The sequence below is a fragment of the Branchiostoma belcheri genome, unplaced genomic scaffold (assembly GCF_001625305.1).
Source record: "Branchiostoma belcheri isolate BF01 breed outbred unplaced genomic scaffold, Haploidv18h27 scaffold8, whole genome shotgun sequence".
Lineage (NCBI taxonomy): Eukaryota > Metazoa > Chordata > Leptocardii > Amphioxiformes > Branchiostomatidae > Branchiostoma > Branchiostoma belcheri.
The window spans coordinates 2,435,999-2,442,992 of record NW_017804464.1 but is presented as its reverse complement, the minus strand read 5'-3'; positions in this window follow the sequence as shown (position 1 = coordinate 2,442,992).

Genomic DNA, 6,994 nt, shown 5'->3' with positions numbered 1-6,994 from the left:
CTAAAGCGACAGTTTTAGCAATTTGGCAGTCTTTTTTTGCGGGAGAATGGAAGTGTAAAGAAAGGTCTAAAGCGACAATTTTGGGGGCAATTTGGCAGTTTTTTGCGGGTGAATTGAAGTGTAAAAAGAAAGGTCTAAAGAGACAGTTTTAGGGCAATTTGGCAGTTTTTTGTGGGTGAATTGAAGTGTAAAAAGAAAGGTCAAAAGCGACAGTTTTAGGGCAATTTGGCAGTTTTTTTTGCAGGAGAATGGAAGTGTAAAGAAAGGTCTAAAGCGACAATTTTGGGGGCAATTTGGCAGTTTTTTGCGGATGAATTGAAGTGTAAAAAGAAAGGTCTAAAGCGACAATTTTGGGGGCGATTTGGCAGTCGTACAATACGAAGAGGGTAACAACATGGAAATGATGCAGCCGGCTGAGATACAAAGTTTTTTTGGGGGAGAATTTAAGTACAAAAGTCTAAAGGGACAATTTGGCATTCAACTATACAATATGAAGAATTTTTCAGTGTTGCTTGTTGTGGAATTGAAGTCGCCGGCTACAATTAACGGTTAAATGGCTCCTCACGAAAAAAGGGAAATGTGAGTGCAAGTGTGTGCATATGGAGTGTTGTCTTGTGTTAATAAAAAAACATACTCACACCTCCCCATCTTCTTTCATGCAGGTTGAGATCTGATATCATCCTGATATAGTCCGGTCTCCGGATCATCCACAACGTCATCTTTAAATTAAGACAGAGAAACAAAAGTCAGTGCGTTGAAAACAGCTTTTGGCCTTTGAATCAAAGCTCAGAAGCACCAGAGCAAAACTAGACCCCATTATTCCGTCGTAGGTTCTTTCAGTAGATTTAACGGTTTCAGCTATTTTAAAACCTGAGCCTCACTATCTATCTACTGTATCTTGTTTTAGTTTTTACCTGTGAACTGACTTTAACCAGGAGCGTCTTTTAGGGGCAAATGGCAACTCAACATCCTTGCCATAAGTTCTTTCAGACAAGATTTAACGGTATGAGCTATTTCAAAACCTGCCCAAATTTTCAAACTAACACTGAAAACTATCTGCCCGAAGTACTGTAACTTGAATGCGGGCTTGTACAGTTCAAGTAGAAAGCCTTTACATAACATGTCAACTCAACCTCTCTAACAGTCTATCTACAGTATCTTTTAGTTTTTACCTGTGAAATCACTTTTTAACGGTAGCATCTTTTTAGCGAATGACCATTCTGGGGCTGTCGCACGAATATGACTTTTTTTGCTGTGGCCATGTGCAGATTGTGCTCCCATTTATCAATCCGATGTTTTATAAATTGAAGTCAACAGTTTTACTGTCATCTTTTAAGCAAATGACGTGTGTTATATGCCTCTGAGTTTTAACACAGCTGAGAAAAAATGTAACATGTAAGTTTCAAAGCATTGTCTCACCTGTACAAACTCTTCACTGTTTTGCTGAGCATGAGCCCTCGTTGCATCTCGTTTGGACAGAAGTCACCCATCATCACAGGTTTCTCCCAGGCAGGACTGGAACATCAGGACACACCTAACCATACGGAAGAATCATTAGTATAGGGTTCTAAGGGCATCTCAAGACAACACTTTAACTGACCATAACAATAAAATCAATGGAACTTCCATTTGCTGGAGTGGCTGTAGAAACTTAAAAAAAAAAACAAGGTTCGTACATTTTAAAATTTTGACTCAATCATTGTACAAATGGTTTTTATTCAGTGGGAACATCACATATATACAGCCAGCATCACTGCATCAAAGTAAGAAACAAAACATTAAATCAGAGCCTTGTCTTGTCTCCAAGCTTCATAGTTATCTGCCATCCACCTTCTGGCATGGCAACAGACATCTTTGCCCATTTTTGGCATGATGACCACTGTCAGAAGTCAACTAAATTCCTTTTTTTTCTCCAAAATCAGGCAAAAATTAATACGCTAGGCTGATGTCATCCATTAAAATTACTTGCTGTGGCCTTAGCCTCATCCCAGAAATATTGACAAGTGCACAGTAGCAGTACTAGCTAGTCATTTACTCAAATAACCAACAGTTGCCTCATGATATATCTTGACATTTTTCCACAATATTCTGATTGATAAGAAATAACAAAATGCTAAAATATGCAAACTGGAGCTGTAATTGCACCGCCCTGATGCTTCAGGGAATTTATAGCTTTTCTCAGAGCCACTGGGCACATGATGAATTAGATATAGTTATCTCGTAAGTTTTCACCAAGAAGTTAAAAATGGCATGAAGCGGCATATGTAACGTTAGAATACATGTTCTACACAGAAACTTTCAAATTGGCTATCTTACTGAGATTCAATGCAGTTTGAGGCATGTCCATTGTGACATTCGTTCATAAGTCATCATAAAATTTTCATGCCATAGAATATTCAAGCTGAACTATTAACTAACTGTTCATTCATTTGATTGATTGATTCCGTGTTTACATTTCTCAAGAAAGTGGGCATTATTAACAGTTGTGCTTACTTGGGAAAACTATTCGGCTCCCTCGGTGTCTCCAAGGAAAACTGCATTCTTCAAATCTTCATCTGACATTTCCCTCAGTGTCTTCAGGTCATCTGGTCTGCATTGGACCAAAGTCTTCTGTCATCACGAGTTTCTCCCAGGCAGGACAGGAACATCAGGGCACACCTAACCATATGAAAGAATCCTGATCATTAGTATATGGTTCTAAGGGCATCTCAAGACAACACTTATTTAACTGACCATAACAATAAAATCAATGGAACTTCCATTTGCTGGAATGGCTGTAGAAACTTGGGAAATTTTTGTGACGACTGGTAGTACATGTGTTATGCCTCTGAGTTTTAACATAGCTGCGAAAAAAAATGTAACATTGGAAGTATTGTCTCACCTGTACAAACTCTTCACTGCTCTGTGTCTTCAAGAAGTCGCCCGTCATCACAGGTTTCTCCCAGTCAGGACAGGAACATCAGGATGTACCATTCTATGCATGATACAGGATAATCAGTACAACGCAACAAGCAACCAGGTACAGGTGAATATAGAAAAGTATATGAAGTATAATTCTGAAGAAAACTTACTTATTGGATCTGCATAGGCATTTTCTAGCCAGTAGTTATGACACTCTGTCAAACACAGTAACTGCTGACCATATATATAGACTCATACTAACTAGTAACTTTATCATTTGCCATACATTGTACCCGTGGCAATCATTGTGCAATAAACTTTGACTTTCAAAGTTGGAAAGGCCAAAAAGTTTGAACATTCTTCAAATTGCTATATGAAGAACACACAAATTTGCCTACATTAGAACAATATGAACAGTGTTGTTGTTCTTACATACCAGCAAAAAAGGCCAAGACAACAACAACGAATGGAATCCTGATATTAAATATACTCAAATACAACATGTCCCACAATAATTTGTGTGCGGCGAAGGAAATGGAAACTCCTTGGTGCGACATATCGTTCCACAAAACGCAAATTTCTGCAGAATAAAACGGTTAAAATGACGAATTATAACGTGGTCTGTTGCTACAGGTTTGTTGGAAGTACAAACATGTATCTTTATACCCTGGATGCGAAACTAGTATCGGGCCGTTAGCCGTTTTCCTTCGGCAGCCAAGAGCCCTTCGCCCGCCTATCTAAATTACCGCTATGGGGGAGTTGAGCCCGAGGGGTTTGTAGTCCGACCCTTTAAATTAAAACGCAAACTTCTACAAACGAATTATAACGTAGACTGTTGCTACAGGTTTGTTGGAAGTACAAACATGTACATTCAAGGAGCTACTTTGTTGCCTTACCTCGCAAGAACGAGTCTTTTTCCATGGCAGTCGCCATTTTCGTTCCCAGTCTCCACTGCAAAGGTCATGGAGCTGTAGCCGACGCACAGCGGCGGGACAAGTATCCAAGCGCAAATCTACGCCGACTGAACACGCACATAATTCAACTTTTACAGTCTCAAAACTGACGTATTCCTCTAACATTTACCACAGGTTCCATCTCGATGCCATGCACAAAACAATCTCTGCACCCTTCTCTAGTATTGTGCAGCACTACTTTGTGCCCGGACTACTTTTTAGGGGTTCGCCCATATATACTGTGTTGTGCGGCCTTAGTGTGGACCTCTCCTTGGTGCTGAACTCACCATCAATTCAATGTATTAAGTATTGCAGTTGTGGCCTCAATACTTTAAACGACGTTTTGTTTGACACAACAGCACACCCATAGAAAAGCGAGGTATTCATGTATTTTAGTACATGTATATACAGAATATAGTACACTGAAGCCTGTATATCATGATAAAGAGGATATCAGGGAAAACAGTTTGATCACAAATGCTGTTGAAAATATATCCCATTTCTATACAGATTGAAACAACAGACAATCATAACAAGTGCTTTCCTAAATAGGAAAATGCATTGTGTTCTCCGTCATATTTGTAATAAAAGATTAGTCACAACCTTAAACTAAATATTAGTTTGGAATGTGAACTCTTTCAGAAATGACAACAAATAGCAGTTAGGGCCTAGCTTCAACAATGGCATTAAATGTATATGTAGAATGAAAAATTCAGAGGATCGCAAATACATCTATGCCCTTTCCAACATCTTTCATTGTCATTTTAAGGGTCTGCATGGGAAGTCCCGATCACGCTTCGCATGCTAATTTCTGTAAGGCAGCGCCCCCGATTTACATTAAGCTTGTTTTCACGTAGATTACATTTGATATCAAAATCGTTGTTCGACATCAAATTATGCAAAATTGAAATGGCAAGGTGAAGAATGCTGCAATTAAGCAACAGCCACGTATTATGGTTCACTTGTACTGGCCGGACGTTTTATCACATAGATGAGAGTTTAATGGTGAATAGATTGACCCGACTTCCATTATGCAAACCTACTGAAATGGCTGGTTACGCATTGCGGCATGCAGACCCCATTTGTGAAAGAGTTTATAAATAAAAGCCAACTCACAGTCAAGTCCGATGTTCTCTTCTCTTGTAGATAAGTGACAGGTAACAGGTCCTTCAGAAACAGGTAGATCCTCCTGGAATAATAGTCCTAGAATGTGACAGGTACACAGGATAGCTGACAGGTCCCACAGCACACACAGGAGACAGGTCCCACAATGTCAGCTATACATTAGCAGCATCTCAAGCCTAGGGTGTAAAAGAGATACACATTCAGAAAGATCACAGGCCAAATAATAGTATTAACAGAGCATCATACATCATTCTAAATCCTGCTTTGGGTCGGGGGTAACAGCAAATTCTGAGTGGGGAAAGAGGTTTGCGGAAAAACCTGTCCACCTTTCAGGCCAGTCCACCAGGCCAGGCTAGCACGTCATGCTACTCAGATCCCCCCCATTCATATCCTCATCAGGTAGCCTGGCTTGAAAGGTGGACAGATTTTTCCGCAAACCCGGGAAAGAGCACAGCAAAATTGCAGTCAACATTCAATCAAAAGTCAACATATTATTAGGAAAACATAACATGACCATGGAAAAATCAAAGTACATCTCACATAAAATACCTCAGAACCGTGAGTCACCAACATTTACACACAGAATGCCGCATTATTTCAAACATTAGTTCAACAGCATTCAAGCACAATTCTCATATTGACAGAACATTATGGGAAAAGATGACTTACATAATGCATATAAATCAGTAAAAAAATTCAGAAAACAGAGGAAGAAACGAGCGTATCTAATGTAGTCATGTCCCCGAACGGCGACTTCACTAATAGGCAGGTTTAAACACAGGGAATCGTCACCGGCGCAAATAATTTACGCCATTCTGCGTTTTAGCTTCATTTCATTTCATCTCTTCCTTTTTCTTCTTTCATTGTGAGGCAGCCACCTTCAACTACCTAAAGATACTGCTGCCTTTTTGTGGCTAATACGAGATGGGGTTCGACAGGCCTCCATCCATGAAAGGCGTGTAAACTGCCTTTCCCAAAGGCACAAGATGGTGACATGGCTGGGTTCGAACCCTGGACCTCATGGTTCTGAGTTCAACGCTCTGCCGTTGCGCCACACGACCCCAACGAATTGAAACGAGTTCGGCCCAAATTCAAGAACATACAGGACAATGTTAAATGCGACTCACCTTAAGCGGACGTAGCTCGTCTTGTAAAAGACGAATTTTAACCACCGAGTTCTTCCCTGTCCAAGCACCGTGACTTGCCATCTTGCTCTGAGCAGCAGCGTGGTCTTACCACCTGATACGGAATCACCAGAATTTGCATTTTCTCAATTAGATAATTAAGTTAGGCCGGGTTGATTTGATTATATGGATGACATCCACTGGGAACCCCAAAACTGATGTGATCGTGCGAATAAAAAAAAGTTGCCTTTATTCTGAAATATAAGTGGTCATGAAGGTTGAACAAATGACTAAACACACAAAGCAATATTTTATTGGCATGGTGAATAATAGACTCTTAATTTTCTTTCCTTCACATTTTTTTCTTTTCTTTTTAATAGAATGGATTTTAGCATTCTGCGACATATGTATCGTTTTCCATTTTTTTCCAGTTTGCGGCATATATTTGCTCATTTTGCAGCTGCTTTGTACGATTTACAGTATGGTCGAAAACTGATTTTTTTTTTAAAAGACGAAAATTCATGCGCGCGCGGATGTCATCCATGTAATCAAATGAACATGGCCTTAATATATGATAATCCACGTGAGCAAAAGCTACGGTATTCCCTCTCTCTGCTTGGCTTTCATTCATATGGTAATGTCTTCGACAGCGAAAAGTCCACTTCTGCAAAGACGATGACGGATTCTGCAAGCGATCAGCTGATCGAACAATCACGTTTTGACGCATATCTCGAGAATGAAGCAAATTTGATGGAAGGTAATAAGTAGGAATAGAATAGAGACCTCAAAAAGTATACTCTGAAAACAAGGAGGCCCAGAAATGTCAAAAGTTGCATTTTTCTAAATTTGAAAAAGCGGATATTCATCCCCTATCACACCCCCGTTTTCGAG